This window comes from Mustela erminea, chromosome 2 (assembly GCF_009829155.1).
Source record: "Mustela erminea isolate mMusErm1 chromosome 2, mMusErm1.Pri, whole genome shotgun sequence".
Classification (NCBI taxonomy): domain Eukaryota; kingdom Metazoa; phylum Chordata; class Mammalia; order Carnivora; family Mustelidae; genus Mustela; species Mustela erminea.
This window is the reverse complement of record NC_045615.1, coordinates 110,995,608-111,011,007: the sequence shown is the minus strand read 5'-3', so window position 1 is coordinate 111,011,007 and position 15,400 is coordinate 110,995,608. Positions and strand designations below refer to the sequence as shown.

Here is a 15,400-nt window from a genome sequence, read left to right as displayed (position 1 = left end):
GTGCCTTATGTGGGCCAGGTATTAGGGCTAAGCAAAACAAGCAAGATGACATGGTACAGTACTTCTTGGAGCTTCTAAAATTTCACGGCATTTACAAGTAAAAATATCAAAGATTTGTTTATGCGAATGTTTTCTGCTTTCTCTCCTTCTTCCAGTTTGAGTTGACGGCGAAATATTTGTCTTTTCTTACTTACCTATGTATCCCCAGCTTCTAGAACACCTGGTTCATTTGTAAATATTTGGTAAATGAATATTGATTACTTGGAAGGAGACATTTTAAAAATTATACATGGTTAATTAGAATTGTGAAAAGTACTCCAAAGCGAATAATACAGGTATATAACACAAATCATGAAACAATGCATCTAGTGTAGTCTAAAGCTAGATTAGATTAGACAGAACTTTAAATTGAGGCACTATTTTCCCCCAGCTTTACTGAGATATAATTGGCAAATAAAATTATATATTTTAAAGTACACAGTGTGATAATTTGACAAACGTATACTTTGAGTAGTGATTACCATAATGGAGTTAACACATTGTTACCTCACACAGTTCCCTTTTTGTGTGTGTATATGATGAAAAAGCTTAAAATCTACTCTTAGCAAATTTCCAGTATACAACATGGTATTACTAACTATGCTCTTGATTAGATCCCCAGAGCTTAATCAGACCTTTTAACTGAAGGCTTGTTCTCCTTGACCAGATCATCTCCATCTCCCCCACTTCACCCCCTATCCCAGCCCCTGGTAACCACCATTGTACTCTGTTTCTAGGAGTTTGATCTTTTTTTTGATGGTGATGTTCTTTTTTTGGTAAAGATTCCAAATAAAGGGGGGATGAAATCATACAGATTTGTCTTTCTCTGTTTGGCTAATTTTATTTAGTATGATGTCCTCTAGATTCATCCATGTTGTTGCAAATGGCAAAGTTTCTTTCTCATAGCTGAATGATACTGTTATCTATATATACCATATCTTCTTTATTTATTCATTCCTTGAGGGACACTTAGGTTTTTTCTATGTTTTAGCTATTGTAAATAATACTGCAGTGAAGTGGGGAGGGGCAGATGCCTCTTCAGCCTAGGGATTTTGTTTCCTTCATTTATATACCCAGAAGTGAAATTGCTGGATCATATGATAATTCCATTTTTAATGTTTTGAGGAACCTTTATACTGTTTTCTATAGTGGCTGCACCAATTCACATTTCTAGCAATAATACACAAGGGTTCACTTTTCTCTGCTTCCTCACCAGCACTTATCTCTAATCTTTTTGATTATAGCAGTCCGAACAGGTGTGAGGTGATAGCTCATTGTGGTTTTGATAGGCATATCCCTTATTAGTGATGTTGAGTACCTATTCATGTACCTATTGGCCATTCGTATGTCTTCTTTGGAAAAATGTTTATTCAGTTCCTCTGCCCATTTTTAATTGGATTGTTTCTTGCTGTTCAGTTTTGTGAGTTCTTTATATATTTTGGATGTTAACCCCTTATCATGTAAAACTAGACCACTTGGTTTGCAAATATTTTCTGTAGTTCACCTTTTCATTTTGTTTGTCATTTCTTTTGCTGTGCAGAAGCTTTTTAGTTTAAACTAATCCCACATGTTTACTTTTACTTTTATTGCCAGTGCTTTTGATATCATATAAAAAAAAATCATTACCGAGGCTAATGTCAAGGAGTATTTCCCTGTGTTTTCTTCTAGGAGTTTTATAGTTCTAGTTAGTGATCCTTTTTTTTTTTTTTTTTTAAGATTTTATTTATTTATTCGACAGAGTTCACAAGTAGGCAGAGAGGCAGGTGGGGCTGGGGGGTGGTGGGGGGGAGCAGGCTCCCTGCTGAGTAGAGAGCCCCGATGCGGAGGCTTGATCCCAGGACTCTGGGATCATGATCTGAGCAGAAGGCAGAGGCTTTAACCCACTGAGCCTCCCAGGCACGCCCCCCTTTTTGTTTTTTTTGTTTTTTTTGTTTTTTTTTTTTTGAGATTGTATTTATTTATTTGACAGACAGACACAGTGAGAGAGGGAACACAAGCAGAGGGAGTGGGAGAGGGAGAAGCAGTCTTTCCTCCAAGCGGGGAGCCTGATACGGAGGTCATTCCCCGGACCCTGGGATCATGACCTGAGCTGAAGGCAGACGTTTAACTGACTGAGCCTCCCAGTTTTAGGTTTCTTTCTTTCTTTCCTTTTTTTTTTTTTTTTTTTTTTTTAAGATTTATTTATTTGAGAGAGAGAGAATGAGAGAGAGAGCATGAGAGGGGACAGGTCAGAGGGGAGAAAAACAGACTTCCCGCCAGGAAGGGAGCCCGATGTGGAACTCGATCCCAAGACACCAGGATCATGACCTGAGACCAAGGCAGTAGCTTAACCCACTGAGCCACCCAGGTGCCCTTAGTGATTTTTAATACCAAGACTTTTTTAAGAATTAGTAGAAGTTATCCAGACATGTTTTGGTGATAAGATGGGGGCTTGGAATATATTGTAGGTTGACGAGCAACTGTGTGTGAATGCTGGAGGAGGAATATAATAGAGCATTTTTTAGGGCTTGAGAGTTGGCAGGGGTGGCTGGGAGAGGCCAGGGGTCTAGCCTGGTACCAGATGATAACATTGATTTTTCGTTTATGTGTACTGAAATACTGAACATTTGTAGTAAAAAACAGTAATAACATTACAGTATTAACAATTAAATAGAAAAAAGCTTTTAAGTGGTAATTTAAATGTTCTTTTATTTTGGTACTTGAAGAAAATCTGTTTTAATTAATTAGAAAATGGGACTCCCATCTTCTATCTGTGTACTGATGACCTCTAAGTCTATGTTTCTGCCTCTGGATGTTTTCGTTTGATTTATGCTCACATATCCAAAAGTGAACTCTTTTCATATCTACCATGTACATAAAACAAAACCAAAACAAAACTACTTCATGGATTTTCTGTCTCAGTGAATGTTCACTCAATTTCTTAAGCCAGAAATTTTAATTCCACTCAGCCTCACCTTAAAATAATGAAGCTATGTTCCCATTTAATTATTATTTCCACTTAATTGTATTATATCACTCAGAGCTATCTTCTTTCTCTTAAATAAAACTTCTGCCTAAACCTAGGTTTTTGGTTTTTTTTCTCTGTTGTATTGCTGCAAGTTTTCTAGCCATCTGTCTTTATTCTTTTCCCATTTAGTGTGTATGCCACTTGCAGCCTTAGTGATCTTTTCTGAATGTAAAGCTAATCCTATCTCTTGACGACCTAAAAACCTAGCATGGCTCATTCTGACTTTCAAGGTAAAAATTAACTACATGGCAAAATGTGCTAAAGCCTTTCAGGGTCTGTGTTATGCTCATCTCTCCAGCCTTTTGTATTTTCCTTTTCTTCACATCACATTCTTTATTTTTGCGATTATTTTTCAATTTCTAGGCATAGCTGTTTAAATTTAAATTAATTAAAACTAAATAAAAATTTTAAATCTGTTCCTCAACTCCTGTATTGGACAGCACAGATATAGAACATCTCTATCATTATATAACAGTTCTGTTGAATAGTGCTGTTCTTGAGTACATTCAGCTCTCTATTGCCCATGTCTTTATATATGCTAATCTTTTTTATATGTGTAATATGCCCTTCCTTGTTTTACCAGATAATTCTTTTTCCATGAAGACTCTTGGGTGTCATCCATTTCTGGAGAACTTAACCTGACACCGTCTTTTTCTATTTCCTCCAATGCTGAAGTCTGAATTCTTGCTTTTTGCCTGAATGCCTATTATATTTAAATCCATGAGTCTTTGTTTAGTAGCAAGATTGAGGAGATAGAATGTATTGAAATTTTGTGTAAACTATAATATTACTCAATATAGCTTTATGTTGAGAGTCGTGCATGGATTTACCACCATGGAAGTAAAGATACACTTAAATGGATTTTTCATCTGACTACTGACTAAAGAAGCATTTCATTAAATAATTGTGACCTTAGGAAAAGACAGCTATATAGGTCAGAGTTACTAGACTTGCTACATTTAATAAGATTTAAAACATAGAATAGAATCTAGCAACTCAAGAATCTGTCTAAAGTTTATTTACAGATAGAAAGCATTATAATCAGGTGTGTTTTCATTACAAAAATACAGTATTAGATTTGTAGCCCTTAGGTCAACTTTAATAATAGCATTATGATAAACAGAGTGTGGAATGAAGAAAGCATCAGTGTAGTACCTACCCTCAAATTTATAACATGGTTACTTATCATCAGCAAGTTTTATCTCTGTTCTATTTTAGTTACCCATTAATTCCTGTATCTCATCATCTCCTGGTATATTTCACTTCCATAATTTTAGGTTTTTTTTTTTTTAAGTAGTTTCTCTGAGTGTACTTTATTATGCTTTTGCTTCCAAATCATTATTCTACCCCATAGAGAAGGCTCTTTATTATTGAGGATCATGGGATTTTTGGTATGTCATGAACATGTGGGAAGATAAGTTACTTTTCCACATCACTGATGACTTTGACATCTAATTTTTAGTCTGCCATCTGTACTTTAAACCCTGACATCATTTGTGGTTGACTTTATTGTTCTTAAGGATAACGCATTAAACCATCTAACCTCACAGTTCATTTAATTCTCAGTAATGACCTTCACCTTTCTCTGCTTTAAATCTCTTAAGCTTTTTAAAAATTTAGCAAGGTTTATTATATATAATTTATAGAGAACAATTTTATGAATTCTGAAACACAAGCAGTTGAATAACCAATTCTTCTACTATCAAGATACAGAGCAATTCTGTCAACCCCAGAAGATCTTTTGTTTTAAAGATTTATTTATTTATTTTATAAAGAGAACACAAGCAGGAAGGGTAGAGGAAGAGAGAGAAAATCTTAAGCAGACTCTGCTCTCTGCTGAGTGAGGAGCCTGATATGGGGCTTGATCTAATGACCCTGACTATGCCACACACGTGCCCCATTCCCGGAAGTTGTTTTGTGCTCCTTGGTAGTCATCTCCTTACCTGAACTCTGACACTGGAAACCACTGGTCTGCTTTTTGACCTTACAGTTTTGCTTTTTTTCTGGAGTGTTATATAAATGGAATCACATAGTACGTACTTCTGAGTCTGGCGTCCTTCATTTAACAATATGCATTTGAGATATAGCCATATTGCTGCATGTATCAGTAGTTGTTCCTTTTGCTGAGCAGTAGTATTCCGTTGTACAATGGTTTATCCATTCAGCAGTTGAAGAACATTGTTTTTTTTTTTTTCAGGGTTAGGTAATTGTGAATGAAAGCCCATGAACATTTGCATACAGGTTTTTGTGTAAATGTTGTTTTCATTTCTCTTGGGTAAATGTCTAGGAGTGGGATTTGTGGATCATGTGGTAGTATATGTTTAACTTACTAGAAATTGTCAAACTATTTTCTAAAGTTGTGCCATTTTGCATTCCTACCAGTAATTTAGGAGAAATCTAGTTGCTGCACATCTTATCAGCATGTGGTATTAGCAGATTCTTTGTAACCATTCTAATAGATATCTTTTATTGGCATTTTGATTTGTGTGTCGGTGATAAATGATGTTGGACAATTTTTCATGTGCTTATTTGCCATCTATATGTCTTCTTTGGTGATCCTGTTTGAGTCTTCTATCCATTTTTTAAAAATGAGTGTTTTCTTGTGTTTGAGAGTTCTTTAGTCTAGATACAAGTCTCTTATCAGTTACATGATTTGCAAAAATTTTATATATGCTATTAACAAATGTCACTACTATTTTTAGATAGTTGATTATCTTTTAGTTATTGAAAATGGGAAAATTATCTTATATTTACCTTTATCTTAACAGTTTTGGGGGAACCTTTTTTTTTAAATAGATCCACGGATCTGTATTCTTCTGCTTGAATAATTTCATTTAATATTTCTTGTATTGGGGGTCTTCTAATGATTAATCTTTTTTTGAGGGGGCAGTCTAAAATGTCCTTATTTCACCTTCATTTTTTTTTTAATTTTTTATTTTTTATAAACATATATTTTTATCCCCAGGGGTACAGGTCTGTGAATCACCAGGTTTACACACTTCACAGCACTCACCAAAGCACATACCCTCCCCAATGTCCATAATCCCACCCCCTTCTCCCAATTCACCTTCATTTTTGAAAGGTACTTTTATTGAGTATAGAATTCTGGGTTGGTAGTTTCTTTTAGTACTTAAAAATGTCACTCCATTGTCTTCTGGCTTGCACAGTTTTGGATGGGAAATATGCTATAATTCTTAACCTTTGTTCTTGTGTATGTAATTTAGAGTATTACCAGTCCTGTTGAACATTAACTAGAGGCCTTAAGTGAAGCAATAGAATTAGGAGTAAAGAAAAGCACAGTGATTTGAAAGAGGAAATACATTTGTGGCTTTCCTCATGTATCTGTATGGAAAAATATAAGAGAGTCAGTAGATATATTATTAAAATGGGTAGAGGAGTTTAGCAAGTTTAGTGGTTATACATTGGCCATATACATTGGGCACACCAAAAAGAATTTTTTTTTTAAGTTGAAAATTTTTTTGTCCATGAAAACCATAAGGTAAGCAAGAATAATCTCAACAAATTATATGTTACACTTAAAAAAAAAAAACTGTCATGAAGAATACTTTTTAAAACCCTTGTGATGCTTAACACGTTGTGGTATTTGCTTATGAGTAGACAAACAGATTAATGGAGAGACTAAAAACAGATCCACAAAAAAAAGTTGATAAACTGGACTTAGTCAAAGTTACAAGCCTTTGTACTTAAAGACATCATCAAAAAAGTGAGAAGAGCCCACAGACTGGAGAAAATATTTGCAGATAAATTATGTGTCTGATAAGTGACCATACCCATAAGAACTTTTTTTCTTTAAAAGATTTTATTTATTTGACAGAGAGAGATCACAAGTAGCCAGAGGCAAGCAGAGAGAGAGAGGAAGAAGCAGGCTCCCTGCCAAGCAGAGAGCCTGATGCAGGACTTGATCCCAGGACCCTGAGATCATGACCTGAACCAAAGAGAGGCATAATCCACTGAGCCACCCAGGTGCCCCTAAGCTTGAGAATTTTTTTTTATTAATTTATTTATTTTCAGCATAACAGTATTCATTATTTTTTCACCACACCCAGTGCTCCATGCAATCCGTGCCCTCTATAATACCCACCACCAGGTACCCCAACCTCCTACCCCCCCATAAGAACTTTTATAACTCAGTGATGAAAAGACAAATAACCCAGTTACAATGTAAGCAAAGGATTTGAGATTTTTTTTTTTTTAATCTGAAGACTATACAAATTACCTGAAAATCTGGAGAATATACAAATTACCAGTAAGCACATAAAAAGATGTTCAACATTATTAGTCACTAGGAAAATGAGATATCACTTTATTCTTACTAGAGTAGCTATATTAAAAAAGACAAGTATGGGTAAGAATGTAGAGAAATCATGGGTGAGAGTATAAAATGGTCCAGCTACTTTGGAAGACAGTTTGGTAATTTCTTTCTTTTTTCTTTTTTCATTTTGGTAATTTCTTAAAATGTTAAACATAAAATTATCATATGATCTAGCAATTCCAATTCTATTTCTATGTACCAACCCAGAAATGAAAATGTATGTCTACACTTTGGACACAAATATTCATAGCAGCATTATAGACAGTGGCCAAAAAGTGGAAAAAACCCAAAGTTCTATCAACTGATAAATGGATATACAGTTGGAGTGATGTACTAATATATGCTACAACGTGGATGAATCTGAAAGACCTTATGCTCAATGAAAGAAGCCAGACACAAAAAATTTGGACAGATTACATGACTTTATTTATATGAAGTACCCAGAAGAGGCAAATCTGTAGAGACGAAAAGTTGATTAATAGGTACTTAAGGCTGGAGTAGGAAAGAGGTATCTCTTAAATGGGTATAATATTTCTTTTGGAAGTGATGGAATGTTTTAAAATTAGATTATGGTGATGATTATACAATGTCTATATTAAAATCACCAAATTGGGGACGCCTGGGTGGCTTCCCTTGGTTAAGTTGGTTAAGTGGCTACCTTCAGCTCAGGTCATGATCCCAGCATCCTAGGATTGAGTCCCACATCAGGCTCCTTGCTTGGCAGGGAGCCTGCTTATCCCTCTGCCTCTGCCTACCACTCTCTTTCCCTGTGCTCATGCTCTCTCTCTCTCTAACAAATAAATAAATAAAATCTTAAAAAAAAAATCACCAAATTATATATTTGTAATGAATAAATTTTATGATGGTAAATTATATCTCAATAAAGCTATTAATTAAAAACATACAGACTTACGTTTTGGGACTTTAGGGACATGAAGGTAGCCTTACTATTTGAGGTAATATTTTTAAAAATTTATTTGTTCTTAAATTTTATTTAAAAAAAATTTTTTTAGAGAGAAAGCCCAAGTAGAAGGAGGAGCAGAGGGAGAGGGAGAGAGAGAGAATCTTAAGCAGACTCCATGCTGAGCATGGAGCCTGATGTGGGGCTTGATCCTAGGACCCTGAGATCATGATCTGAGCTGAAATCAAGAGTGAGGCACTTAACTGACTGAGCCAGTTAGGTGCCTCTCATTTGAGGTAGTATAATGCTTAGCATACAGTTGGGTTCTATATTAGACTGTTGCTAAAAAATGAATTCTGATGGATTTAAGAACTATATATATAAAGCAAAACTATAGAATTTTATACACACACATATATATGTAAAATAATTATCTTTGTCAAAAAACTTTCTTACCCAAGAAAAAATTTATGTTATAAAACGAGATACAAAAAAAAAGTATTTGTGCTATATTAAAATAAAACAAACTTCTGTGTGAGAGAACAAAATGAAAAATCAAGCCATAGTTGGAGTATGGATGTGGTTCATGAAATTGGCAGTTGTCATTGTCAGTGCATCAAGAATGCATAAAACTGTGACTGAAGTTTGTTTTTTTTTTTTTTTTAAGATTTTATTTATTTATTTATTTATTTGTCAGAGAGAGAGAGAAGGAATAAAGCATGGAGAGTGTGAGAGGGAGAAACAGGCTTCTGACTGAGCAGGGAGCTCGATGTGGGTGGGGCTCAATCCCAGGACTCTGGGGTCATGACCTGAGCAAAGGCAGACGCTTAATGACTGAGCCACCCAGGTGCCCCGTGACTGAATTTTTTTTTAATATTCTTTTTTTTTTTTTTTAATTTTCAGCATAACAGTAGTCATTATTTTTTCACCACACCCAGTGTTCCATGCAATCCGTGCTCTCTATAATACCCACCACCTGGTACCCTAACCTTCCACCTCCCCCCCCCCCCGCCACTTCAAACCCCTCAGATTGTTTTTCAGAGTCCATAGTCTCTCATGGTTTCACCTCCCCTTCCAATTTCCCCCAACTCCCTTCTCCTCTCTAACTCCCCATGCCCTCCATACTATTTGTTATGCTCCACAAATAAGTGAAACCATTTGATAATTGACTCTCTCTGCTTGACTTCTTTCACTCAACATGATATCTTCCAGTCCCATCCATGTTGCTACAAAAGTTGGGTATTCATCCTTTCTGATGGAGGCATAATACTCCATAGTGTATATGGACCACATCTTCCTTATCCATTCGTCTGTTGAAGGGCATCTTGGTTCTTTCCACAGTTTGGCGACCATGGCCATTGCTGCTATAAACATTGGGGTACAGATGGCTCTTCTTTTCACAACATCTGTATCTTTGGGGTAAATACCCAGGAGTGCAATTGCAGGGTCATAGGGAAGCTCTATTTTTAATTTCTTGAGGAATCTCCACACTGTTCTCCAAAGAGGCTGCACCAACTTGCATTCCCACCAACAGTGTAAGAGGGTTCCCCTTTCTCCACATCCCCTCCAACACATGTTGTTTGCTGTCTTGTTGATTTTGGCCATTCTAACTGGTGTAAGGTGATATCTCAATGTGGTATTAATTTGAATCTCCCTGAGGGCTAGTGATGATGAACATTTTTTCATGTGCCTGATAGCCATTTGTATGTCTTCATTGGAGAAGTGTCTGTTCATATCTTCTGCCCATTTTTTGATATGATTGTCTGTTTTGTGTGTGTTGAGTTTGAGGAGTTCATTATAGATCCTGGATATCAACCTTTTGTCTGTACTGTCATTTGCAAATATCCTCTCCCATTCCGTGGGTTGCCTCTTTGTTTTTTTTGACTGTTTCCTTTGCTGTGCAGAAGCTTTTGATGACTGAATTTTTAAAAGGCAAACAGTCAGTTGAAAAGTGGCAAAAGGACAATGGGAATGGAGAATGTTTCAAAATATGCTAAAGCTCAGTAATAACTAAGAAACTGCAAATTAAAATAAATGATTTTATTTTAATGTGTTTGACAACTATAAAGTCTGATAATACCAAGTTTTGGTTATTTGGGGGACAATAGGAACTCTTAAGCATTGCTGATAGAGTTGCAAAATGATTTAATCATATAATGCATTATCTGGTAAAGTTGAAAATGTGCATACCTTGGGACCATGTAATTCCACTTACGGATTTCTGTCAGGAAGAAACTAACACTTGGACAGGATGACACATTTAACAAGATTTTTAATTCACTATTTTTCATAATAACAAAAAAGTGAAAAGTCATATAGCTCTCAATAGAGAACTGGATAAACTGCATGTATTTATATAAATAAACTCTGTGCTATAGTCAGACTGAATGCATAGGAATTTTGGCCTTTTGGTAGAATTGATCTCAGTTATATAGGTAAGTCTCTCTGCTGAAAGCAATGAAAAAAATGTTAGATTAAAAAAAAAAATAGAGCTGAAAAGACAGTTGGGAATCCCTAGGCTAATTTTAGAGGTAAGTAGAAAATAAGTGGCAAAGCTGCTTAAGCTTGAAGTCCCTTGTTAATATTGTTTATTTGTATTTTCCTGGCTAACTAGGCAAAGGATCAAAATTCAAGCCTTAGGGCCTGTCCAAGGTAGATATTCTTATAGGAGATCTTCAGCAAATTAAGCTAGACTTCAAAAGGCCATGCCTTCAGGGTAAAAGCACCCAGATCTAAAGTCATCCTTCCTCTCTGCAGTTCCAGAATGTTACCTGATGAGCAGAGCAGGAAAAGGAAGAAGTAAAAGGGGAAAAATGTCTGAGATTGAATTTGTCACAGGGTGGCCTTCTAGCAGATCTGTATCCTAACAATCAAGGAACCTCAGGCTGTAATACTGGATTGAAGTGTTGCTGTGGTCTGAATTTTTGTGTTGCCCCAAAATTTGTTTGTTGAAACCTTGATGCCCAGAGTAGTGTTACTAGGAGGGTGGGTCCTTCTGGAGGTGATTAGATCATGAGGATGGAGCTTTTACAGGATGGGAATTAGTGGGTTAGTACCCTTTTAAAGGTGATCCCAGAGAACTAGCTCACCCTTTCTACTATGTGAGGACACAGAGAAGTTGGCATTCTGTAACCCAGGTGAGAGCTTCACCTGAATCAGACCATGCTGGCACTCTGATCTTGAGTTTATAGCCTCTAGAACTGTGAGAAATAAATGTTTGTTGTTTCTAAGATACCCAGTTTCTGTTATTTTGTTATAACCACCTGAATGGACTAAGAAATGTATATAGTTTCCTACTGTTGTAACAAATTAACTCAGATTTAGTGGCTTAAGATAACACTAACTTACTATTATCTTACAATTCTTAGGGTCAGAAGTCTGAAGTGGGCCTCGGAGGACTAAAATCAAGTTGTTGGCAGTGCTGTGTTCCTTTATGAAAGCTTTGGGGCAGAGTTTATTTTTTTGTGTCTTCCAGCTTTTAAAAATTGCCAGCACTCTATGGCTTATGGCTTCTTTCTGTCTTCACAGCAAGCAATGACCTGTGTGAGTCTTTCTAATGATGCCATCTCATTCTGACTCTTTTTTGTCTCTGTCTTCCCATTTTAAAGATTTTTGTGATTATAGTGGGTCCATTAGTATGATCTTATTATAAGATCAACTAATTAGCAACCTTAATCCCATTTGTAACTTTAATGCCCTCTTGCCATGTAACATAATTTATTCATGGATAGTGGGTATTGGAACATGAATGTATCTGGGAGGCCATTCATTCTGACTACCACAAGATGGTTTCTAACTGATGGTGCCTTTAGCTGCCTTCTGGAAGCAAACAGTAAGCATCTTTGGAGGAGGGTACATCTGTCTTAGGCCTTGGAATTTTTAATCTTTTGAAAGCAGAAGCCAGTAAGTGCTGAATTAATAAGTGCACAAAGAAACAGGTAAGAGGAGCAAGAAACGATGAGACAGCAGAACACACTCATGCACAATAAGTTATTGGGATGATCAGATGCTGATTTTTAAAATTGTCATGCTTCCCATATTTAAAACAGACCTAAATATTTGTAAGGAATGGGGAGCTGTAAAAAAAGATGTTAAATATTTGAAAAAGAACATAATTGAGCTTATATAAATAAAATTATTAAACTAACAAGTCAGCAGATAAGCTTCCTGAAATAAGAGGGTTTGGATTTATCCTCTGGTGAAGACAGCTCAGAAACCGGAGTATATATTTAAAAGAAATTTGTTTCAGCATGGAAACAGGGTAGCATAAGACTGTGGTCCCAGAGAAAAATTAAATCAATGATGGAGGCTCTATGATCACTCCCACCATTTTTGCTTGGAGGTCATTTCCAGACTGTAGCACAGGCAAGATGATTCCAAAAAGAGCCCAGTGGTCTACAGACTTTGAGAAGACAAAGATCAGCATTCAGAGTATTTAAGTGGCTAGAATTTGTGGGGGCATAGTACCAGAAAAGCGGGAGCTATGTAGAAAAAGAGCTCAAGAAACCAGCACATGTTACCCTTGAATCTTTGGAAACCAGTTAATGCATATGTAGGACGGACATCCACAGAGCTGATAAATAACACTTTAAGGAAAGAATGATTACCAGTGAACCGTGATCTGAACAATTGCTAGAACCTGACGTAGGGCTGGGGAGTCATTCAGGTTCCCACCAACCAGAGTAAGAACAATAATGGAATATAAGAGTGACTCAGTGGAGATCCACAAAAGCTAAACATAGTAGTGGGAAGACTTTTGTGCTTTTATTCTAGAAACCTTTTTTAAAAAGCCCCCAAATGATCTTCAAGTATTTTAATGTTTTGAATAAACAAAGTATGATACTTGTTAAGAGAAAAAAAAATCCAGCGCTCACAATGTAAAATTCATAATGTCTGGCATCCACATAAAATTACCAAAGATGCAAAAACAGGAAATGTATCTCAACATCAGGAGAAATTAATGGATAAGAAAACATAAATATGAAACAGAAGATTAAGGAATCAAAAGAAGCATTTTTTAAAAGATTTTATTTATTTATTTGACAGAGATCACAAGTAGGCAGAGAGGCAGGCAGAGACAGAGAGAGAGGAGGAAGCAGGCTCCCTGCTGAGCAGAAAGTCCAATGCGGGACTCGATCCCAGGACCCTGGGTTCATGACCCAAGCCGAAGGCAAAATAACCCACTGAGCCACTCAGGCGCCCCAGAAGCCTTCTTTTTAAATTAAAAAAAAATGAGGAACTTTGAATGAACTTTACTGAGAAAAAAGAGAAAGCATAAATAACCAAAGTAAGGAATGAAAAGCAAAAGGGACATGACTGCTGATGTTGTTGATATTAGATAAATAAAAGCATACGGTGAAACATTTTATGCAAATAAATTGGGAAATGCAGTTGAAATGGATGGCTAACATGAGAAATAGAATATCTGAGTAGACCTATGACAGTTAAATAAATTTGATTGGTAATAAGCCTGTTCAGAAAGAGTTTATTTCCAGGTGGCATCCCTGGCATATTCTACCAGATAGTCAAGCAAGACATCCTACATTTTTTCATTTTTCCCAGGTGGCAAAAGAAAAGAACTTTACCATTCATTTTATGAGGGTAGCATAATATTAACATCAGAACTTGATAAGTACAAAAGAAATTTACAGACCAGTTTCTTTGGTGGCCATAGATCAGTAGCACCAATACTATATACTGTGAATAAATCTTAACACGATATGTGTAAGACCTTGGTCTTATGTAGGGAAGAGCTGAGAAGCCCAGTAGAACAAAGTAAGTCCTTGTTTATCATCTTTTCATACTTAAATGTAGGAAATGTGCAGCCTTTAACTTCAGTAGGCTTATATGCGGGGGGGGGGGGGCGGAGGGGGAAGGACGTGATATTTTGTCCAGTATAACACAGAATAACATCTTAAAATAGTTGTTTACAATATTTTTGGAGCACATTGATAAATAGAATATCTTAGTAATAGAGATTTGGGGCTCTTTGAGTCTGAATCGTTACCTAATATGAAAGTCTTATATAGCCTTCTTGAAAGCTCTGTCTGATGATGATTTATTCACTTTTCTGCCTGAAATTTCCATTCATAGGAACTAGTACTGAATCATTTCACAAAGCTTTTATTAACTACATATTTATTAAGTACCATGATAACTACATTATTTTATTAAATCTAAGACATCATTAATTTTAAGTTGCATCATTTCTTCCACATTCTAAATGAAAAAGTGTTTGCCTACTCTTTAATTATAGCACACCATTGATTTTTAAATGCATCTTGCTTTCAAGATGTTAAAATGTTTTTTTAAAGCATTTTTGTATTTATGAAACATTTCCTATAGAAGTATTTCCATTTTTCTATGATTTAGAAACACCACTGAAAAAAATCTGCTTTACCTTTCATTTTTCATACCTATCATTCTACCTTTTGTTTTTCTTCCCTAATTTAAGCACTCTTAAATGCATTAGTTTTTTGGTTTCCTTTTTTGCCATGCTGGTCATTTTTCTTGAAATGCCTTTTACTTTCTCAGTAAGCTGCTTAAAATTGAATAAGATACAGCCTTCACAGAAAATTATAAAATACTGAAGTCAGTATATCCAGAAGGTAGAATACTCTTGCAAATTCATGATACTTGTTAACTTGACAAGATTGTTGGTATTTTTTCCCAAATATTTGATATTTCCAAGGTAATACCTTAGAAAGGTATTACCTTTCCAAGGTAGTCTATAGCCACGAACAAATTGTTGTGTTTTAATTTTTATAAGTATGTAGGTTTAAATTTTTTATATCATACTTTGCACAGCCAGGATTTTCTCCCCATTGATAATCATTTACTCATTCTTGTAACTGAGGTTAAAGATGCTGCTTTCTGGGGTGCCTGGGTGGCTCAGTCCTTAAGCATCTGCCTTTGGCTCAGGTCATGATCCCAGGGTCTTGGTATCAAGCCCTGTAATGAAGCCCCGCATCGGGGCTCCCTGCTCAGCCGGAAGCCTGCTTCTGCTTCTCCCTCTCCCACTCTCCCTGCTTGTGTTCCCTCTCTCTCTGTCAAATAAATAAATCTATAAATAAAAAATAAAAATTTTTAAAAAGATGCTACTTTCTTTCATGTTAATGTT

At 35.9% G+C, this 15,400-nt stretch overlaps 1 protein-coding gene across 15 annotated transcripts in view; it reads left to right on the top strand.

The window, feature by feature from the left end:
- LCORL (ligand dependent nuclear receptor corepressor like) overlaps positions 1-15,400 on the top strand; it is a 161,288-nt gene that overhangs the window by 25,209 nt on the left and 120,679 nt on the right. The gene's annotated exons all lie outside the window — the stretch shown is intronic.